General features: G+C 41.0%; 1 protein-coding gene across 3 annotated transcripts in view; it reads right to left on the bottom strand.

Annotated features, from left to right (window-relative positions):
- LOC109247876 (IQ domain-containing protein F5) overlaps window positions 1-24,332 on the bottom strand; it is a 76,727-nt gene that overhangs the window by 27,473 nt on the left and 24,922 nt on the right. The window contains exon 1 of one of the 3 annotated variants that reach the window (XM_053897495.1): window positions 1,969-2,070. The exons of the other annotated variants lie outside the window; for them this stretch is intronic. The gene's annotated coding sequence lies outside the window, so the exon portion shown is untranslated. Of the gene's footprint in view, window positions 1-1,968; window positions 2,071-24,332 lie in introns of those variants that run through there. 3 annotated transcript variants of the gene reach the window in all.

Raw genomic sequence — 24,332 nt, 5'->3', positions numbered from 1 at the left:
GGTTTATGAATGGCTGGGAAGCACACGAAAAGATACCCAACATCATTAGTCATGAGGGAAAGGAAAATTCGCACCACAATAAGATACCTTAGAGAATGGCGAAAATAAAAAATACTGACAACACCAAATATTGGCAAAGACATACAGCAGTTGAATCTTTAATAACACTGCTGGTGGGAAGGTAAGAAATAGCACTTTGGAAAGGGGTTTGGCAGTTTCTAATGAAGTTAACCATATATCCACCCTATAACTCTGCAGTTCTACTCATAGGTATTTATACAAGAGAAATGAAAACACATGTCTGCAAAAGAGCTGTGCATGCCTGTTCATAGCAACTTTATTCAAAGAGGTCAACGTTGGAAACAACCCTAGTGTTTACCAACAGGTGACTAGACAAAGAAATTGTGGTATATTCATTTAATGAAATAATAGACGGTAATAAACGTGAACTACTGATACACACGATAACAGATGAATCTCAAAAAACATTATGCTAAATGAAAGACATCAAAGAGCATTCACAGGATGATTCCATTTATATAAAGTTAGAAAACAGGCAAAACTAAACCATAGGTAAGATAATTCAGAATGGAGTTGACATCTGGGGGTAAAATGTAAGAAGTGTTGCCTGCAAACAGCACAAAGAAAGAGAAATTTGTCTATCTTATTTTGGATGGTGGTTATCAGGGAATACAGAATTATGAAAACTCATCAAACTCTATTAAGAAGCACTTAATAGGGGCGCCTGGGTGGCTTGGTCGGTTAAGCGTCCGACTTCGGCTCAGGTCATGATCTCACGGTCCGTGAGTTCGAGCCCCACGTCGGGCTCTGTGCTGACAGCTCAGAGCCTGGAGCCTGCTTCTGATTCTGTGTCTCCCTCTCTCTCTGACCCTCCCCCATTCATGCTCTGTTTCTCTCTGTCTCAAAAATAAATAAAGGTTAAAAAAAAAATTTTTAAAAAGAAGCACTTAATAAAGCCACAAAAAGGGGGTATGTAGAGAGGAGGCCATCTAAGGTTGGAAGGTGTTAGTGTGAAGTTAACAGGATGAGGGGGTTGGGGAAGACAGGTGTAGGCTGAAAGATACAGGCAGAGGTGGGAGGGACACATGGAAGGCACGGGAAGCATCTGCTTGGAGATATAGGTGTTGGACAACCCCCAAATGCCAGGCTTGCATCTTTTAATTTCTTTCTTAGTTTAGATCACGGCCCAGAAATTTTTTACTATATTGTTAATTTTTTTCCTTTTTTTAAAAGTCTATTTATTTTTGAGAGAGAGAGAGCATAAGCGAGGGAGGGGCAGAGAGAGAGAGGCAGACACAGAATCCAAAGCATGCTCCAGGCTCTGAGCTGCCAGCGCAGAACCTGACATGGGGCTCAAACCCATGAACCATGAGATCATGACCTGAGCCGAAGTCGGATGCTTAATGGACAGAGCCACCCAGGAGCTCCTATATTGTTACTTTTCAATCCATTCAAGCAGAAACTTAAAAAAATATATTTTGACCAGTTCTTCCAGTTATTCTCAGGAAATGGATTAATCCTAATTACTTATCACAGCATTATCAGAAGTGGAAGTCTCTCCTGGATCATTTGTGTGTTTTTAAATCGAAGTACATTGATACACAAGATTAAATTAGTTTCAGGTGTACAACACAGTGATTTTGACAAGTTGAACCCCTGCTATGCTATATTTTTATCCACTGCCTTATTTTCAACTTCCATCACGTTTTGTTAACAAAATACAGGTGTCTTTTTTTCAGCATTCTTGCATTTATTAAAATTCAAAAATCAAAATTTGATTCTTGAACCAAAGGATTTGTAAACAAAGCACATACAGTCATACGTAGAGCACATGTAACAGTGAAGAGCAGCACCTCTCCCCCCAGTAAACCTTCTAGAATAACAGTCACCAGTAGAGAATTCTGACCAAGAGCTTCTAATGATGGAATGTGTTAAAGCCACACTTACCCCCACAGGCCAGATGCAGAGCCAGGTGAACACAGCCTGGAACCAGGCTCCAAACCGTTCTCATTCATTGCAGCCCATGGCACAATCTCAGGACTGCACAGACCACTACGGCCTCTCTCTCATGGTTTCACACCGTCCTCCTTCCGGACATGCTGGGAAGCTTGGTTTCCTTGTATGTGCGCTCGGGGAAAGGGTGACAGCCCCACAGGCTCCCGCTGTGGCTCATCAGGGCAGGAGCACACCCTTCATGCTCCTGGAACCATCCAGAAAAGTGACAAGGAGACTGGTGGGCGGGAGAGGGACAGAACCAACTTGCAGAGGATACCTCTTGGGTAACATCATTCTTCTCTTTTTAAAAACAGTATTAAATTCAGAAGCACACAGGAATATAAAAATAGTAATCCACTATGTTTCATTATCAATACATCTTGGATCTTACCCTGCCCTTTTAGCAAGGGTTTAAAAGTTTTGGAAAAATTTAAACAACAGACCTATCAATCAAAATAATTCTGCAGAATCTTTCTGAAATGACCCAGAGAAGAATATCAAATGGTGTTCACTAGTCCCAGTATGCAGAATCTCTGTGACTTCCTGGAATTCTAGAAATATCTAGTGCAGCCATATGCTGAGGGGATCCATGCAAAATGTTCAGCAGGTTTTCTGATGTATCTCTGACAGCTTTCATCATCTGTGTGAAAGAATTGCCTTAACAGAAGAGATCCAGTTCAGATTCAGTATCTTGAGGTGGCAAGTTCGGGGCAGGGGACAAAGGCACCATGCAGTAGCTGAGCTCTAGGGAGAGAAGCCTCTGGAAGGAGAAGCACCAAGACCTGGATGCTGCTACTAGTTGCTGGCTATAGCAGCCCCATGACCCTTTCTTTGATGTCCAGGGTCATTGCCATCCTGCTCCCACCAGACATAGGAGTAGATGCATGAACTGTGATCTTTCCTCTTCAGAACAACATCTCAGCCACCACCTTGGCTGAGGATCTGTCCACCTGCTCCTTGGTCAGCTCAAAGCACCTGTGGGCGACCTGCGACTGTCTGGCATCCTCACTCACCATCAGCTCCCCGGTACATGTATATGCCCATGGCCTGAACCTCATGGAAGAATCTCTCCACATCTTGGTAAGCTTTTGTATATTTGTGCCTAACAATGAGTTCACACCACTCCTGGTGAACCTCTGTGTCCTGCTGGGGGAGGTGGTATGTCTTCTCCAGGCTTTGCAGAGTTCGGGGTTCAGAGTCTTCTGCTCCAAGGGATACTCCAGAAGCAACACAAGCTTGTCTGGAAGAAGATTTTCAAACACTCCTTTGGTCTCCCTTCGTTTCCATTGTCCGGGTCTCCGGTTCACTTGAATCCATTTTCTCAACCTCGGCGCTCACTTGTCAAGTGCAAGGCCTCGCTCAGCCCGGATCTGGCCCTCCCTCTGCAGCACCTGCCCATGTAAGGTGAGCGGTGGGCTCACCTTACCCCCCACTGCCTGCTGGCCCATGGGAGAGCAGTGGGGAGTACGCGCGGCTAGCAACAGCTCAGGCGCAGATTGGGCAACAAAATACAGGTGTCTTTTGATCCAGCAATAAACTCTGTATTTTTAATAGATGAATACTGCAGATTACATTTGTCATAATTTCTAATATGCCTGGACTTATCGCGATACTGTTTTATGGCTTCCATGCCTGGTTTTCCCAGGAAGTGGCCAGCAGAAGGGAGGAATGCTTTGTCACTCAGCCCCTGGGGAGGGAGGCTGCACGCACAGATGCTGCTTCTCGGCTCAGATGCTGCTTCTCGGCTCAGATGCTGCTTCTCGGCTCTTGCTCTGACCTTCCCTGCTGGCTCTGGCTACAGCCAGACTCTGTTGTCCTACCCTGAGTGGAGATGCCTGGGCAAGAGATGCAGAAAAATAAAGCCCAATTTCTATACTCCCTGGGGACACGTGTTAGAACATGTTCCCTGTCTCTATTCCCATCCCAGTGAGCCTGAACCCTAGGGTCTATTTTGGAGAGGAGATTTGCCAGATCTGTCATCAGGAGCAGAGGCTTAGGGTGGCCTCGACCCAGGCCCTCTTCTATGTGATAGATTTCCATAAGTGGCCATCAGGTTGACTGAGCATGAGGTAGGCTAGGGTTTCCTATGTCATAGCATTCTCTATTTTAAGCTCCACCTAGCTTTGCAGACCAGACAGATAAAACAGGAATCAAGGAGGGACCTGGTAATACTGTCTGGGGTCCTGAATCTACCTGCAGCTTGAGCCACATCTGCCCCTTGAAAAATGGGCCTCCAAAAGATAACCACATCAAATCTCTGGAACTTGGGAAAGTGACCTCCTACCGTAAAAGATGGGATTAAGTGAAGGGTCTAGTGAGGAGGGGCTTATCCTGGATTATATGGGATAATGCGATCACACGCACGCTTCATCAGAGAGGTGCCGAGGGAGTTTTGAGAGAGACACAAAAGGGAAGGCGATGTCAGGATGCAGGCAGAGGTCACGGCAGAGGTCACAGCAGAAGCTGGAAGAGGCAAGGAAGGAATTCTCTAGAGCTTGTTGGGGGAGTATGGCTCTCCTGATTACCTTGATTTCAGACTCCAGCCTACAGAACTGCGAGAGAACAAATTTCTGTTGTTTTAAGCTCCCATGTTTGTGGTAATTTGTTGCAGCAGCCACATAAACTAATACACCCCGTAAGTTTTAAGTGAAGCGGTAAAGTCTCTTTTGCTTAAGCCAAGTCAGTTTTCTGTCATTTGCAACTGAAGGAGTCCTAATTCAGACAGGAGTTTGAGAGAACAGAGAGGCAAAAAGCATGGGGAATGTTATCTGAGCATAATGGAGGAGAGAAGAGGGGAAAGGGAAGGGTAGAGAAAAGGGGATGATGAGCCCTGCTAATGTGGCGATGTGGACACTGTTGCGGGGAGGAAAAAACAGGTGGAGTCAGCGCAGCAATGGGAACCCATAGGACCATTATGATTATCAATTATGACATAGGAACATCCATGCCATATCTACAACTGTGTGTGCATGCGTGCATGTGAGAGAGGCAGAGACAGACAGACAGAGACATTCAGAGAGGATGGATGATCTGAGGGATGAAGCTGATCTGAGACACAACCCAAGAACTGCCAACCTAAGTCTGCCTGAAAGCCCAAATGATGGAGCACCAGCTTTGTGAGAGAAAAGAAGTCAAATAGTGATAAGCCAAATTCCAGTACCTAACAGAACAAAACTGGGACCTGTTTGTTGTATGCAAAGACATAAAAAACCTGGCCCCATACTAAAAGGAGTCAAGGTAATACAAAGTTAGGGTCAGGGGCTAGAAAAAGCAGAACTTGCCTGAGGAAGGAGAAGGAAAAAAGAAAGGAAGTGGTCCCTTCTCAAATCCACGAAACTGCCAAATGTGTAGACACCCTTTATTGGTACATACAAGGGCAGACCCAGCCATGGGGGATGCCCAGCCACCACTATCCTCATCAAAGATGATTGTTAAATTTTTATAGTGTTTATTTCCCTAACCCTCCCCCCTTTAAAAATAAGGTCTTTAGGGGCACCTGGGTGGCACAGTTGGTTGAGCGTCGACTCTTGATTTCAGCTCAGGTCATGATCTCATGGTTCATGGGTTTGAGTCCCACGTTGAGGTCTACACAGACAGTGTGGAGCCTGCTTGGGATTCTCTCTCTCCTCTCTCTTTCTCTGTTCCTCCCCTGTTCTCTCTCTGTGTCTCTCAAAAATAAATAAATAAACATTTTTTCTTTTAAATAAGGGCACCTTGAGGGACTTGGGTGGCCTGGTCGGTTAAGCGTCCGACTTCGGCTCAGGTTATGATGTCACGGTTCGTGGGTTCAAGCCCCGTGTCGGGCTCTGTGCTGACAGCTGGAAGCTTGGAGCCTGCTTCAGATTCTGTCTCCCTCTCTCTCTGTTCCTTCCCCGCTCATGCTCTGTCTCTCTCAAAAATAAATAAAGATTTAAAAAAATTAAAAAAATAAAATAAAATAAAATAGGGGCACCTTGGTGGCTCAGTCAGTTAAGTGTCTGACTGCAGCTCAGGTCATGACTCTTGGGTTTGTGATCCTCCAAACAAACCTTCGGATCCTCCATCTCCCTTTCTCTGTGACCCTCCCCCACCTCGCACATGCTCGCTCTCTCTCTCAAAAATAAACATTAAAAAAAAAATTTTAATGAAAAAAAATTAAGAAAAAATAACGCCTTTATAACACATACATAGAATATGTATCTAGACAGAGACCATATTGTGCAATTCAATTTGTTTTACTAACACCTTCCATGTCAGTCCATAGAGAACAACCTCATTCTTTGTGGTTTTATTAAGTGCTTCTTAATGGTGTTTGATGAGTTTTCACAATTCTGTATTTCCAGGTAACCACCGTTCCAAAACAAGATATAGCAAATTTCTCTGTCTCTTTGTGCTGTTTGCAGGCAAGACCTTTTATACCTAGATGTAAATTCTATTCTGAATTATTTTACCTGTATTTTCCTTTTGCCGGTTTTCTAACTTTACATAAATGGGATCATCCTGTAAGTACTCTTTAATGTCTGGCTTCTTTCATTTAGCATAACATTTTTAAAATATTTATTTTTGTGAGAGAGAGAGACAGAGTGTGAGCAGGGGAAGAGCAGAGAGAGAGGGAGACATAGAATTCAAAGCAGGCTCTAGGCTCTGAGCTGTCAGCACAGAGCACCATGTATGGCTCGAACTCATGAACTGCAAGATCATGACCTGAGCCAAAGTCAGACGCTTAACCGACTGAGCCACCCAGGCACCCCTAGCATAACATTTTTGAGATTCACCTATGTTGTGGTTATCAGTAGTTTACTCATTTTCATGTTAAAATTTCTGTCCTATGAATTTGACTGCTTGAGGTGCCTCATATACATGGAATCATTTCTTTCTGTGAATGACTTACTTCACTTAACATAATGTTGTCAAGGCTCATCCATGCTGTAGAATGTGTCAGAATTTCTTTCCCATTAAAGGCTGAATAATGTTCCATTGTGTGTATATACCACATTCTGTTTATTCATACATCTACCAATGGCCATTTGGGTGGCTTTCACATTTTAACTGTTGTGAAAATTGCTGACATAAACATGGGTGTACAAATATCTTTTTGAGACTCATTTTCAATTCTTTTGGGCATATACCCAGAAGTGGGATTGCTAGATCACATGGTAAATTCTATTTTTAATTTTCTGAGTGTTCACTGAGCTGTTTCTATGGTGGCTGCACCATTTTACATCCCCACCAACAGTGCACGAGGGTTCCAATTTCTCTACATCCTCCCCAACAGTTGTTATTTGTGGGGTTTTTGTGTTTTTTTTTTTTTTGGAGAGAGAGAGTGCAAGTGAGGGAGGGGCAGAAAGAGGGGGACAGAGGATCTGAAGCAGGCTCTGCGCTGACTGGCTGACAGCAGCGAGCCTGAGGTGGGGCTCCAACTCACTAACTGCAAGGTCATGACGTGAGCCCAAGTCGTATGCTCAACCGAGTGAGCCACCCAGGTGCCTCTGCTGGGGTTTTTTTTTTTTTTTTTTTTTTTAATAGTATCCATCCTTATGAATGTAAGGTGTGTCTCACTGTAGTTTTGATTTGCATTTCCCTAATGATCAGTGATGTTGAGCATTTTTACGTGTATTTATTGACCATTTGTATGTCTTCTTTGGAGAAACACTTATTCAAGTCCTTATTCAAATTGGGCTGTTTCTTACGGAATTTTAGTTCTCTATATACTCTAGATATTAATCTCCTAATCAAATATATGATTTCAAGTATTTTTCCCCATTCTGTGGGCTGCCATTTTACTCTGACAATAGCGTCTTTTGATACACAAAATTATAGCTCAATTTGTCTATTTTTTGGTTTCCTGTATCTTTGGTGCCACATCCAAGAAATCACTGCCAAGTCGAATGTTGTGCAGCTTTTGCCCCGTGCTTTCTTCTGAGAGTTTTAGGTCTTACATTCAGGTGTTTGATCCACTTTGAATTAATTTTTTAATATAGTGTTAGATAAGGGTCCAATTTCCTTCTTTTGCATGTGAAGATACAGTTTTCCCAGCACCATTTTTTAAAAAGTTTCCTTTCTCTTTTGAGGGGTCTTGGCATCCTTGTCAAAAATTACTTGACTACATAAGTGAGGGTTTATTTCTGGGCTCTCTGTTCTATTCCATTGGTCTGTCTTTATGCTGGTACCACAGTGCTTTGATTATTGTAACACTGTAGTAACTTTTTTAAATGTTTTTTGTTTGTTTGTTTGTTTTTTTGGTAGTAACTTTTGAAATCAGGAATCAAGAATGTGTGAGTCCTTCAGTTTTGTTCTTCCTTTTCAAGGCTGTTTTGGCTATTCAGAGTTCTTTGAGAGTCCATATGAATTTTAGAATGGACTTTTTCTATTTCTGCCAAAAAATGTCTTTTGAACTTTGATAGAGATGGTGTTGAATCTATAGATTACCTTAAGTCTTCCAATCCATGCATATGGGGTGTGTTTCCATCTATTTTTGTCTTCTTTAATTATTTTCAGCAATGTTTTGTAGTTTTCATTGAACACTTGTCTTTCTTTTTCTTGGTTATGTTTGTTCCTGTTTTATTCTTTTTTATGCTATTGCAAATGAATTTTGTAATTTCCTTTTCAGACTGCTCATTTTTAGTTTACCGGGAACAACTGCTTTCTATCATTGACTTGGCAACTTGCTACTTTGCTTAATTAATTTATTAGTTATCACAGTTAGTAGAATCTTTAACGTTTTCTACATATAATATCTTATCATATGTGAACAGAGATAATTTTATGTTTCCCTTTACCATTTGGATGCCTTTTATTTAAATTTCTTGCCTAACTGCTCTGGCTAACACTATGTTGAACAGAAGTGGTGAAAACAGACATCTTTATCTTATTCCTGACCTTAGAGAAGCTTTTAGTCTTTCACCATTGAGTACCATGTTCACTGTGATGTTCATATATAGCTTTTATTATGTTGACTTAGTTTCATTCTATTCCTAGTTTGCCTAGTGTTTTTATCATGAAAAGGTACTGAATTTTGTCAAATGCTTTTTCTGCATTAATTGAAATGATAGTGTGGTTTTTTCCCCTTCATTCTGTTAATGTGGTGTACTACATTGATGGGTTCTGTATGTTGAACCATTCTTGCATTTCAGGAATGAATCCCACTTCCCACTTGGTCATGTGTATAAAGCTTTTAATATGCTACTGAATTCAGTTTGATAGTATTTTTAAAAAGGATTTTTGCATCAGAGTTCATAAGGGATACTGGTCCAAAGTTTTCTTTTCTTTTTAGCCAGCCCTGCACATGTTTTTCATGGCCTGATCCCTTGTCTTCGGGTCAGCTTTCTTTCCTCTTCTTCTGTGGGTACTTGAAGATGTCCTTCCCAGCTAAATCTAGATGCCACTCAGCACGTATCTCTCCAGCTCTCCTCCGTGCTTCACAGACACACTGTTGGTCCTTTTTATTTTTTAGATATTGTACGTGAAGAACAAAATTTGAGCACTGCAGCCCAGTATATAAAATTCTTGCTCCTTACTACATGAGATGGTACAGGAAACCCAGGTATCCAAAGGTTTAATACCTCAGGGCTGGTGCCTTAATTTTCTTCCATAGCAAGCCAGCCACCTCAAGATTTTCTGTGGCAGCCAATGCCAACTGGAAGGACAAGGTCCACCAGGACTTCCTTCCTGGGCTTTTCCCCAACCATCTATGTATATGTCTGCCATGGCACTGGGTCATGGCTGTGGTGACATGGTCAGGAGGAGATTTTACTTTGTTTCCCTTCATGGATTCCCTTGGGCTAGCTCATGTGATGGAAGCAAATATAAGGAAGAGGATGTTCTGGAGATGCATGTAAAGAAATGGTCATAAAATGGAGCATCTTGAAGATGCGGATGGAATTCAAGGCAGCTTTGGGCTCTGCAGGGCTTTTGCAGAACTCACTCTGGGCCACTTTCTCCAGTTCGGTTAATTTTTATGTCCTAACTTTTCTTGCTACCACCATTTCTTTATGATCTTTATTCTTTTTCTTTTCCCTGCCTTGTAACATTGATTACTGAGGAACTGGGGCTTGGCCACCACCGCTCATAACCCTCACATGTCTAGGCATGAGCCTCAGCTCTGCTACTCCCTTTTCAACTCTCTCTACTTTTTACAATTCGAATTTCAGGGCACAAGAATTTTTTTCTTTTTTAAGATTAAAAAAATTTCAATCTCTACACCCAATGTGGGGCTCAAACTTACAACCCCAAGATCAAGGGTCATATACTCCACCGACTGAGCCAGCCAGGTGCCCCAAGAATGTTTGCTGATAGTGTTGTGTGCTTAAAAACAAGGTTCCACATATATCCAATAGCTATTTCAAATATTATCTTTTTTTGGTCCACTTTATCCTGTGAATGTCCAGGATAAGTATATGTGTAGAATTTTCTACTTGTCTCTGTAACTCTATCAGCTTTTTGGTTTTTTTCTACAAGTTAAATGTTTGTTTATTTTTGAGAGAGAGAGAGAGAGAGAGACAGAGTGCAAGTGGGGGACGGGCAGAGAGAGAAGGAGACACAGAATCCGAAGCAGGCTCCAGGCTCCAAGCTGTCAGCACAGAGCCTGATGCAGGGCTCCAACCCATGAACTTCGAGATCATGACCTGAGCCGAAGCTGGATGCTTAACTGACTAAGCCACCCAGGTGCTCCTATTTACACGTTTTGAAGTTATGTTGTTGAATACATACACATTCCCAGTTATTATGGCTTCTTGGAATAATGTTCCTTTCATTGGTTTAAAAAAGGACCTGTGGAGCGCCTGGGTGGTTCAAATGGTTAAATGACTAACTCTTGGTTTTTGGCTCAGGTCATGATCTCACAATTCATGAGATCGAGCCCCTTCCAGCTCTGTGCTGAGCAATGGGGCCTGCTTGGGATTCTCTCTCCCTCTCTCTCCCCCCACCCCACTACATGCGTGCACTCTCTCTCTCAAAATAAATAAACTTAACAAAAACAAAAACAGGAGCTGCCAAGAGCCAGATAGTAAATATTTTGGGCTCTGCCAGCCATCTAGTCTTTGTAGCAACTGCTCAACCCTGCCATTGTAGCTCCACAGCAGTCTTACACAATATGTAAACAGACAAGAGTGGCTGTGTCCTAAAAAAACATTTTTTATAAAAACAGGCAGTTGGTTGGATTGGCCAGTGGGCCACAGTTTGCTGACCCCTAGTATAAAACACTTTTAGTCCTTCCAGTGTTTAAATTCCATTTTATGTCCTATTTATTCTATTCTATGTTGCAATAGCTTTCTTTTGTTCAGAGTTTGCCTGATATATCTTCACCTTTTTGTTTTCGAATTTGTGTTACTTTGCTTTAGCTGTCCCTATTATAAACATTTGGTAGATGCATTTAATGTATTTAATTCCATCTATGAACCTGATTTTTAATTGCTGAGTTAATGCATTACACTTATGGTGACTGCTGACACATTTGGATTTCTTTCTGTTCTCGGTCTCAAAGTTCAGATCTGTTGCACCACCAGCAGGGTAGGTTAGCCATCAAACTCAAGACACGGTGGACTTTCATCTAGCACTAGGTTTCCTTAGCTCTGTAGAAAGCGCAGGTCAGGAAATCCACATGCATGGCAATGTCGGTCTCCTCAGGAGCCCAACAGCTACCCATGCATGCATTCCTCCCCACCTTCCACCCACAGGGAGCACCCTGGCACGGAGAACCGGTGTCTTCGTTTCCTACTGGTCTTTTCTATCGTTCCAGTTACTCAGGCACAAGGTGAGCATTTTAACTTGCAGCTCTCCCAGCCCAGACGCTTCCTAGTAACCAAGACAGATAAACTGCACCTGGTACATGGCTTTCTATCAAACACCCTCAAGACACATGACAAAGGAAAACCAAGGCCAACGCCTGACTGGGCTTGCTGGTAAGGATGCAGTGGGCCACTTTTGATTCAGACAGTTTATCACTCTGGTAGACAGTGAAAGCAAGATTATTCAAAGCGCCATGTCCCTGTGGTTCTTGTCCCCATGCAACAACAGGAAAGATATGAAATAAAAGGGCCAGATGACTGCAGTTCAAGTCATTGCTGAGGGGCCCAATCTAAGCTACTGCTGGGTGGCTTTATATTCTGCAGTTCTTTGGGGGGGGGGGGGCAGGGCAAAGAGCCCTGCTCTTCTTCAGAACCCAGGGGGAGATGGCAACGGTCTCGTAACAGCTTCCCAGGAAAGACAGCAGCTCCTGACATGCCCTCTGCTCCCTCATCTTCCTCCGTTCCAGGAGGATCCCAAGGTGTCCGGTCAAAGACTTAGATTCACTGTGGTTCAAGCTTTTGCCGTTTGTAACCTATATGCATATGTGCAAGTCTGCCATGACAAGGTCATTCTTCTACAGCTCCATCCCCTTTCATGTATCCACTAAGATTTCTCAGGGGCTCAGGCCACTCCATCAGATACCATCATTAGTTGTGCATATGGGGCCTGAGCCTCATCTTAAGGCAGCATTGGATGAGTGACCATAACGTGACAACTCCCAGTCAGGTGATCAGGCCCACTGACAGTACTGACTGCAGCCAGGCTCTGCATCTGGAGCCGAGCCTGCAGAGTACGACATTCATCCAGATGCAGCAGAAGTGCTGGCAACAGGGCATGCTCCACCCCGCCCAGGCAGTAGAGTCCAGGGCAGTGCCCTTGTCACCCCCACTCACACTAGAAAGCTCAGCATGATTAGCAGTCTGTGAAACGGTATTAAAGGGTCCAAAAAAACAGGATGAAGCTGAAGAGAATCTTTTCAGTGTCCAGAAAGTCAATCTTGTTCTGTTATCTCAAATGGAGACTGCTCCTTTCTGGAATCAGCAGATGTTGGCAGGTTTCAAGAGTTTTCATTTTCTTTTATTTTTAATGTTTGTTTATTTTTGAGAGAGAGAGAGAGAGAGAGAGAGAGAGAGAGAGAGCGCGCGCGCAAGTGGGGGAGGGGCAGAGAGGAGAGGCAGACACAGAATCTGAAGCAGGCTCTAGGCTCCGAGCTGTCAGCAAAGAGCCTGACATGGGGCTTGAACTCACAAACTGTGAGATCATGACCTGAGCTGAAGTCAGGTGCTTAACTGACTGAGCCACCCAGGCACCCCAAGAATTTTCATTTTCAAGGTTTTCATTGGTCAGTGGAGGGTGGTGGCGGCAGTTTGGGTAACACTGACCAGACGCCCTGAGGACAAGAGCTGAGAGAGAGTAATGGTCCCTGCACCCCTCACCCTTGGGGTCTAAGGGCGTTCTCTTCTTAATTTAGCTTAGTTCAGCAAGAATCTGGTTCTGTGGTCTTCCTTATATACCCTGTGCCATCCTAGCACACCTCCCATCTCCTGACGTGTCGGCCACATCATCACCACCTTAGGATCTGTCAACCATGGTCATGATCAGACTCTTTGCAAGCAAATGATCTCTGATTAGGCAACCTGGAAGCCACTTTTGGAAGTACAGACGTCTGTGTGAAAGCCCAGCCTCACTCTTGCCCTTGACTTACAAGGTTCTTCCCCTTGCTGGAAAGATCCCAAACATCCTCTCTAGTATTTCACATCTCTGCGGTGTATCTCCTAAATTTATCTTTCTGACTTCATCTTCCTTTCCTCCTCTCTTACTCTGCTTCTGCCATACCAGCCTCCCTAGTGTCACTCGAACATGCCAGGGACATTCTTGCTTCAGCTCCTTGACACCTCCCATCCCCCAGATACCTGTATAGCTTCCTCCCTGCCTCCTTCATCATGAAGTGACTCACAATCTGACCACCCCTATAAAAGCGGTACCTCCTTTCCATCCAGCATGCTCTGCACCCCCATCCAACTTTTCTTTATAACAAACATTACTATCCAAACATTCTCTATATAACTGTTCCATAAATACAGGAATCTTGCCTGATTTTTTTCACTGTTGGATCCCCAGCCTCTACAACACTTTGTGGCAGAGTGGATGCTCAATAAATAAGTGTTGAGTAAATTAATTTGGTCTAATCCAGTGAAATAAATCCCACTGAGCACAGGCCACTCAGCCCTAGTTCATGGACAAGTGCCTTCCCTTGGCCCCAGGCCTAGTCATGGATTCCAAGCAACAGTAAGCAAAGAATTTCTGCTCAAAAATTCACTCATCCATTCAACAATTACTGAATCCCTACTATGTGCCAGGTACTATTACAGGCATTTGTTAAAGCAAAGAGTGAGACAGGGAAAGTCCCTACCTGCATGGAGGTCACATTCCAGTGAGGAAAACAAACCAACAAATAAATGAGCTTTCCATGAATTGGGACAGATGGTCATTTGTGATTGCTGTGCACTGACGAAGGGGTTTATGGATCCCACTGTCTAGTTTTGACAATGCTAACCCTCACCAACAATGACTAGTGTGTTAGAAAGATTCCTGCAAAAAACCCTAAACAGAAATGTTACTGAACTCACAAGTCACAGAAAGAAACCCTGGTGCTGCAATTTTTCTAGCCTCTAGAGGGAGCTCCTAATCAGCCAAAATAAGATGCCTTGGAAAATGCTTTTAGAAAAACAAATGTTTTGAAACATTTCCCTCCCTACGTGACTTTGCTGCCAAAAAGTTCACTTATAAAAATTCTTATAGCTAAAGACTTAAAGTTTTGAAAATATAATTTCCTTATATACTTATCACTTATCTCCCACCTTCACCCCCCCTTAAATTTTATTAGTTGTCAGTGTTCTGGACAAAAGAATTAATTAACAAACTGCCAGAAGTATAAAACGCAGGGAGAATGTGATCATTATTATAAGAGATTTCAACATCTGTAGCCAAAACTAAGGGCACAGGGGAACTAAGAAATGATAACAAACAAAATTCATCAACACATGCAGAACTTCACATCTTTCAAAACGGAAAGCAATCACTTATTTCATACATCCAAGAATATTTACAAAGGGCTGGCATGCACTTGGCCGGCAAAAAGAGCTTAATTTACAATTAAAAAAAATTTTTGTAATGTTAATTTATTTTTGAGACAGAGAGAGACAGAGTGTGAGCAGGGGAGGGGCAGAGAGAGAGGGAGATAGAATCCAAAGCAGGCTCCAGGCTCTGAGCTGTCAGTGCAGAGCCCAATGTGGGGCTCGAACTCACGAACCGCGAGATCATGACCTGAGCTGAAGTTGGACGCTTAACCAACTGAGCCACCCAGGCACCCCTCAATTTACAATTATAATCAGTATGTCTAATTATATCAGAAACAAATACGTTAGACATGTTTAAAGTGTTACCTCATTGGAAATTAAGGAAAACCTTTGACGGAAGGCGAAACCAAAATAAAACCACAAACTACCGAAAGAGCAAAAAGAAAAAGAAGACTACTTGTTATTTTTTTCTGAAAAGAGACTATTTCCTAATGAAGCCTGGACATGGACAGACTCTCACAGCCACAAAGCCTTCGTTATTAAGGAAGAAAGACCAAAAATGTGGAAACCCAGTACTCATCCTTTGAATGAAGATAAAAACAAGAACAAAAATGATAGAAGAATCCAAAACAAATGAGGACAAGGGAGATAATACAAAGAAATAAAATTTCAAATTACTGAAACAGACACTCCCCCCTGCCCCCCCCAAAAAATTACAGGAAAGATAAATAAGCTTAAGACCCCCTTATTTGAGGGGTGCCTGGGTGGCTCAGTCCGTTAAGCATCTGATTGCAGCTCACGTCATGATGTCGCAGTTTGTGATTTTAAGCCTCGTGTCAGGCTCTGTGCTGACAGCTCAGAGTCTGGAGCCTGCTTCAGATTCTGTATCTTCCTCTCTCTCTGCCCCTCCCCAGCTTGCACTCTCTCTCTCTCTCTTTCTCTCTCTCTCTCTCTCAAAAGTAAATAAACATTAAAAAAAAAAAGACTGGTTGTTTGAAAAAGACTAATAAAATATATAAACTTCTATGAACCAGATTTAAAAAAAAGAGAGGGGGTAAAAATATACAAAATAGGAAATGAGAGCTGAGGACTACAGTAAATTTATAATTATTTGGAGAGAGTATTCTGTTCAATTTTATGGCTAACCAAATTTGAAAATATTGAGGAAATGGATGATTTCCTAGCAAAATATAAATTATTAAAATCAACCCAAGAAAAGTTGAAAACTTGAATAGATCAATTACCACAGAAGATTATATTTATTATGTATTAAATATTGCCTGGGAACCAGATGGTTTTATGGCTGAGTTTCATTTAACATTTACAGAGGAGATAATTCCAAATCTATTTAAATGATACCACATAATAGGAAAAAAGAGGGAAAACTCTCCAATTCCTTTCAGGAAGCCAACTTAATATTCACACCAAACCTGATAAAGATAGGCGCCAAAAAGAAAGCTAGACAGACCAGGGGTTGGCAAACTTTTCCTGTAAAGAGCCAAAGAGTCTATATTTAAGGTTTGCAGGCCATACGGTGTCTGTTGCAAGTACTTAACTCTGTGTTGGAACACAAAGGCAGCCAGAGACATTATGGAAATAGATGAGTGTGGTAGTGTTCCAATAAATCTTTATTATGGACACTGAAATTTGACTCTGATATAATTTCAAGTGTTGCAAAATATTATTATTATTTTGATTTTTTTTCCAACCATTTAAACATGTAAAAACCATTCTTAGGTCATGGATTGTACCAAAATTGGCCAGATTTGCTTGGGCAGGTACAGTGGTTTGCTGACCAAGGTAATAGCCCAATTTCACTAATCCATATAAATGTAAAAATGTGAAATAAACATTACCAAATAGAATCCAGCAATGTCAAAAGAATCGTACAGTGGGATTAAATCAAGTTTATTCCAGGAATGGCTCAGTATCAGGAAGAATTAGCATATGTCCTTAGTGAACAATTCAAAGTAAAAATGAACAGCCACTTGGCCAAGTCAATATATGCCTATAAGGATGCTTATAAAGTTCAGCAGATCTTAGTAACACTCTGCAATAGGAAGAAACTACTTAAAATTGATGAAGACTTATTTTGTTTCAGGCAAACAGCATTCTAAATGGTAAGGGGAAAGAAAACAATTTCCAATAAAATCAGGAACCTGACAGGGATGCCTTCTATCACTCCTATTATGCACAGTGCTTTGGGTCCCGCAAATGCAACAGGATGGGAAAATTAGTATAAGTTTTGAAAAGGAAATAAAAACTATTTCCTTCTGTTGCTGATGTGATCGTATACTTTGAAACTCTAAGAGAATCTAATGAGAAAAAACAGTCTATGAGAAATAGTAGAAAATTTGGCATGTGGCCTCATAAAATAAATATATAAAAATCAGCGGTGTTTCTCTGTATTAATAGTAACCAAATGGAAATTCGGTTGGATAAAACATTCCGTCCACAACAACAACAAACTATTAAATACTTAATAATAAATTAATCTGTAAGGACAATAACAGCATAAGAGAGGGGGGAGCAATACAGGGTCAAAATTTTTATATACAGTTGAAACTAAATTGTATTAATTTGAGTGGGCTGTCGTAATTTAAGGTGCTAATTGTGATCTTTGGAGTGACACTAACAAAAAATTTAAAAATATATAGTAAAGGAAACAAAAAAGGAATCAAAATGGTAAACTAGAAAACCTAACACAAAAGAAGGCAGTAAAGGAGGAACTGAAAAACAACAAGAGGGGTGCCTGGGTGGTTCAGTCGGTTAAGCGTCTGACTTTGGCTCAGGTCATGATCTCATTGTTCATGAGTTTGAGCCCTGCATCAGGCTCTTTGCTGACAGCTCAGAGCCTGGAGCCTGCTTCCGATTCTGTGTCTCCCTCTCTCTCTGCCTCTCCCCTGCTTGTACTCTGTCTCTCTCTCTCTCAAAAATAAACATTAAAAAAATTTTTTTTAAATAAAAGAAAGAAAACAACACGGATATCACATATAGAAAACAGCAAAATGTCAGTTCTTTCTTATCCATGATTACATTAAACAGCTTAAACTCTCCAATCAAAAGCAGAGAATGACAGAATAGATTATAACAAAGAAACATGATCCAACTATATTGTCTACAAAACACTCTCTTTGTATCCAAGAACACAAACAGGTTGAAAGAGGAAGGATGGAAAAAGATACTCCAGGAAAACCGTACCAAAAGAGAGCTGGGTAGATATACTAATATCAGATACAGTAGAGTTTAAGACAAAAATCGTATAAAAAACAAAGATGTTATCTAGTAATAAGAGAGTCAATCTATCAAGAATATGTTATAATTATAGGGGCGCCTGGGTGGCTCAGTCGGTTAGGCATTTGACTCTTGATTTCAGCTCAGGTCTTTTTTTTTTTTTTTTTTAATTTTTTTTTAGCCTTTATTTATTTTTGAGACAGAGAGAGACAGAGCATGAATGGGGGAGGGGCAGAGAGAGAGGGAGACACAGAATCGGAAGCAGGTTCCAGGCTCCGAGCCATCAGCCCAGAGCCCGACGCGGGGCGCAAACCCATGGACCGCGAGATTGTGACCTGAGCTGAAGTCGGACGCTTAACCGACTGAGCCACCCAGGCGCCCCTCAGCTCAGGTCTTAATCTCAGGCCAGTGAGTTCAAGTCCCGCATTGGGCCCTGCGCTGGGTGTGAAGCCTCCTTAAGATTCTCTCTCCCTCCCTCTGCTCCTCTCCCCCACTTGCACAAGCTCGCTCTCTCTCAAAAAAAAAGAAAAAAAAAATTTAATAATTATAAACATATATGAAAGTAACAAAAGTCTCAAAATATAGGAAGCAAAACCTGACAGAAATCAGTGGAGAAATAGAAAGTTCAAAAATAATAGCTGGAGACTAATCATTTGATCAATTAGACAAAAGATACTAGGGAAAGAGAAGATTTAGACATCACTATATAGCAACCAGACCTGACAGACATCTAGAGAACACCCCTCCCAACAACTGCAGAACACCATTCTCCTCGAAGGCATGTAAAACATTCTTCAGGACAGAACATATATTAGGCCACAAAACAAATCTCAATGAATTGAAAAAGGTTGAAATCATACAGAGTATCTTCTCTGACCACATGGAAGGAAAATAGAAATATATATATATATATATATATATATATATATATATAGCATATATATATACGTATATATGTGTGTGTATATATATATATATATATATATATACGTATATATATATATACACGTATATATATAGTAGAATGTTAATAAAAATAATAGAAGGAAATCTGGAAAATTCACCACTCTGTGAAAATCAAAACCGCACTTTATTTAAAAAAAATTTTTTTTAAGTTTATTTATTTTTGACAGAGAGAGAGTGCAAGCATGAGCTGGGGAGGTGCAGAGAGAGAGGGAGACACAGAATCTGAAAAAGGCTCCAGGCTCTAAGCTGTCAGCAAAAGAGCCTCACGCGGGGCTTGAATCCATGAACTGTGAGATCATGACCTGGGCCGAAGTTGGACACTTAACCGACTGAGCCACCCAGGGGCTCCAAAAACACACTTTAAAAAAAGAATATTTATTTATTTTGAGAGAGAGTGTGTATGCATGTTCAAGAGTGGAGGAGGGGGAGAGAGAGAGGGAGAGAAAGAGAATCCCAGGCAGGCTCCACGTTGTTAGTCCAGAGCCTGAAGCCCGAGGCCGATGTGGAGCTCGATCTTACAAACCATGAGATCATGACCTGAGCCGAAATCAAGAGTCAGACATTCAAATGACTGAGCCACCCAGACAACCCCTACTAAAAACACACTTAAAAAAATTTTTTTTAATGTTTATTTATTTTTGAGAGAGAAAGACAGAGCATGAGTGAGTGAGGGGCAGAGAGAGATGGAGACACAGAATCCGAAGCAGGATCCGGGCTCTGAGTTGCCAGCACAGAGCGCGACGCAGGGCTCAAACTCACAAACCAGGAGATCATGATCTAAGCTGAAGTTGGATGCTTAACGGACTGAGCCACACAGGTGCATGCCCCAAAACACATACTTTTAAATAACTAGTGGGTCAAAAAGAAATCCCAAGGAAAATTAGAAAATACTTTTATATGATTAAAAACAAAAACACAACATCCCAAAATGGATGGGATATAGCAAAAGCAGTGCTCAGAAGGAAATTTATAGCTGTGAATGCCTCCATTAAAAAAAAGAAGAAATATCTCAGGGCACCTGGCTGGCTCAGTCAGAATAGAGAGTCACTCTTGATCTCAGGGTCATAAGTTTGAGCCCCACATTGGGCATACTTTACTTAAATAAATAGACTTAAAAAAAAGAATATCTCAAATTAATAACCTTCCACCTCAAAAAACTAGAAAAAGAAGAGCAAACTAAATGCAAATAGGGCAGAAATAATAAAGATTAGAGCTAAGATGAACAGAATAGAAAATAAGATAAACAACAGATCAATAAAACCAAGTTGATTCTCTAAAAAGACCAACAGAATTGACAAGCCTTTAGCTAGACTGAAAACTCAAATTAGTAAAATCAGGAATGAAAGTGGGGACCTTATAGAATAAAAAGATCATGAGAATCTTACAAACAATTTGCTATACCAGCAAATTAGATAACCAAGGGGAAATGGGCAAATTCCTAGCCACACACAAACAACCAAAACTGACTGAAGAAGAAATAGAAAATCTGAATGGGCCTGTAACAAGGAAAAAGATTGAGTCAACAGTTTAAAAACTTCTAACAAAGAAAAGCCCAGGGCCAGCCGACTTTATTGGTGAATTTTATAAAACATTAAAGAAGAACTGATACCATTCCTTCTAACATTCTTCCCCAAAACAGAAGAGAATGCTTCCTAACTCATTCCTTGAGGGCAGCACTTCCATGATGCCAACTCCTGACAAAGATACCATAAGAAAAAAACTCTAAAGACCAATACCAATTATGAGTACAGATGCAAAAACTTCAAAAAAAAAAAAATCAGGGAATCAAATCCAAAAACGTATTAAAAGGATTATACAATGGGACCTAATGGGATTTATCCCAGGAATGGGAGCAAGGCAAGTGCAACATATGAAAATCAATGTTAATAAAGGGGAAAATCACATGATCATCTCAATTGATACAGAAAAAGAATTGACAAAATCTAGTATCTTTTCATGATAAAAGCATTCAATAACCTAGGAGTAGAAGGAAATTTCTCAACTTGATAAAGGGCAGCTATGGAAAACCCACAACTGACATTGTTCTCAATGGTGAAAGACTGAAAGTTTTTTCTCTAAGATGAGGAATAAGACCAAGATAATCTGCTTTCATCACTGTTATTCAACATCATACTGGAAGTTTTAACCAAGGCAATTAAACAAGAAAGAGAACTAAAATGCATCCAAGTTAGATGAACCATGGGTTTGGGCCCTGCATCGGGCTCTCCGCTGTCAGCACAGAGCCTGCTTCAAGTCCTGTCCCCCACCCTTTCTCTCTGCACCTGCCCCATTCACACACACTCTCTCTCTCAAAGTAAATACCTAAGCAATTGTCTAAAAAGAATAAAAATACTTAGGAATAAATTTAACCAAGCAGGTGTAGGACTTGTAGACTTAAAACTATAAAACACTGAAAGAAATTAAAGGAGACCTAAGTATATGGAAAGATATTCTGTGTTCATGGGTCAGAAGACTTAATATTCTCCAAATTGATTTACAGATTCAATGCAATACCTTTCATTCTCACTGCCCTTTTTTTTTTTTTTACAGAAATGGAAAGCTCAGATGGAATTGCCAAGATGTCAGAATAGCCAAAATGATCTTGAAAAAGATAAAGTTGGAGGACTCAAACTTCTCAATTTCAAAGCTTACTACAAAGCTACAGTGATCAAGATAGTATGGTACTATCTAGATATGTAGATCAATGGATTAGAATTGAAAGACCAGAAATAAACCTATAGATCTATGTTCAATTGATTTTTCTTTTATTTTTTAATTTTCTAAGTTTATTTATTTTTTGAGAAAGAGCAAGAGCAGGGGAAGGGCAGAGAGAGAAGGGGACAGAGGATCTGAAGCAGGCTCAGCAGAAAGCCCAGTGTGGGGCCTGAACTCAAGAACCATGAGATCATGACCTGAGCCAAAGTCAGAGGCTTAACCAACTGAGCCACCCAAGAGCCCCTGTGTTCAACTGATTTTTCAACAAGGACACCAAGACTCAGGGGAAAGGATATTCTCTTCAGCAAATGCTGCCTGGACAACTGGGTAACCCTCTGCAAAAGCATGGAGCTGCATTCTTGTCTCACAGCATATACAAATATTAACTCATAATCAATTGAAGTCCCAAAGGTAAGAGATAAAACTATAAAACTCTGAGAAGAAAACACAGGAGTAACACTTTATGAGCTTGGATTTGGCCGTGGATGGATTCTTAGCTCTAGCACCGAAGTATAAGCAATGGAAGAAAAATAGATAAATTGGATGTCAACAGAATTAAGAACTTTTGTGCACCAAAGGTCATTATATAAAAAAGGAAAAAACAACCTACAAAATGGAAGAAAATATTTTTTTTTAATTTTTTTTAATGTTTATTTATTTTTGAGAGAAACAGACAGAATGCGAGTGGGTTAGGGCCAGAAAGAGAGAGAGACACAGAAGCAGAAGGAGGCTCCAGGCTCTGAGCTGTCACACAGAGCCCGACGCAGGGCTTGAACTCACGAGCTGTGAGATCATGACCTGAGCCGAAATCAGACGCTCAACCAACTGAGCCACCCGGGTGCCCCAAGAAAATATTTTCAAATCAAATATCTGATAAGGACCTAGAGTCCAGAATATATAAAGACGTCTTACAACTCAACAATGAAAAGACAAAGAAGCCAATTTAAAAGTGGTCAGTGGACATGAATAGACATTTCTCCAAAGAAAAATACGCAAATGCCCCCAAAGCACATGTTCAACATCATCTGGCAAATGCAAATCATAACCCCAATTAAATGCTATAATTTTAAAAAGTGGGAAATAACAAGTGTTGGCAAGGATATGGAGACTGGTGGGAATGTAAAATGGCCTGGATGCTGTGGAAAACAGATTGGCAGTTCCTCAGAAAGTTAAACACAGAATTCCCACATGACCCAGCAATTCCACTCCTAGGTATATAGCTAAAAGAACTAAAAACAGATGTTCAAACCAATACTTGTACACAAATGCTCAGAGCAGTACTACTGACAATCACCAAAGAGCGAAAAACATTAACATATCTGCCAATTTATGAGTGGATACACAAAATGTGGTATATCCATGCAAGAAAATAGTAGTTAGCCATAGAAAGGAATGAAGTACTGATACATATTAGAACACGGATGAACCTTGAAAACATGCAAAGTAAAAGAAGCCAGTCATAAAAGGCCATTTATTCTCTCATTCCATTTATAAGAAACATCTGGAATAGGCAACTCCATATAGACTAAAAGCAGATTAGTAGCTGCCAGGGTCTGGGGTGACAGAAGGGTAGTGGGAAATGACTGTGTAATGGATACACGGTTTATTGGGGGGGGAGGGGGCAAAATTAGAATTAAAACAAGCCGAGGGGCACCTGGGTGGCTCAGTTGGTTAAGTAGATAGCAGTGATAGCAGTGATGGTTGTATAACATGGCACATGTACTAAAAGCCACTCAATTATACACTTTAAAATGGTTAAGGGGTGCCTGGGTGGCTCAGTCAGTTAAGCAACAAACTCTTTTTTTTTTTTAAATTTTTTAAATGTTTTTTAAATTTATTTGAGAGAGAGAGCCAGAGAGAGAGAGAGAGAGAGAGAGAGAGAGAGAGAGCAGGGGAGGGGCAGAGAAAGAGAGAGACACAGAATCCAAAGCAGGCTCCAGGCTCTGAGCTGTTAGCACAGAGCCCAATGCGGGGCTCAAACTCACGAACCATGAGATCATGACTCGAGCTGAAGTCGGACACTCAACCAACTGAGCCACCCCGGCGCCCCCAGCAACCAACTCTTCGTTTTGGCTCAAGTCATGATCTCAGGGTTTGAGATCAAGCCCCGTGTTGGGCTCCGTGTTGGGTGTGGAGCCTGCTTAAGATTCTTTCTCTCCCTCTAACGCTTGTGCTGTCTCTCTAAATAAACAAAATAATAAAATGGTTAAAATGGTCAATTTTATGTTATGTAATTTTTACCTCAATTAACTTAAAAAAATACATAAAACACACAAAACAGTTTTATATTTCCTTAGGTACATGGATGTACCGTGTCTATAAAGGCATAACTAATTGTCCAGGATACTCTCCAAGCTGGAATTAGTACTAATGCCAAGAAGGATTGCTAAGGGATATTTTAGTTTGAAATATATGAATTAAAAAGAAACTATTTTTAATAGAAAATGTAAACTAGTCTGTGCATGGTATAAATTCTGGAGGAAGAGCTTTGGAGGCAAATTTCATGGGAAATCCACTTTCCACCTTACATGTTTCTGCATTATTTGAAATGTTAGC

Source organism: Panthera pardus, unplaced genomic scaffold (assembly GCF_024362965.1).
Source record: "Panthera pardus isolate Hobbes unplaced genomic scaffold, ASM2436296v1 HiC_scaffold_8, whole genome shotgun sequence".
Classification (NCBI taxonomy): domain Eukaryota; kingdom Metazoa; phylum Chordata; class Mammalia; order Carnivora; family Felidae; genus Panthera; species Panthera pardus.
Note: the sequence above shows the minus strand (reverse complement) of the source record. Positions and strands in the feature narration are given on the sequence as shown.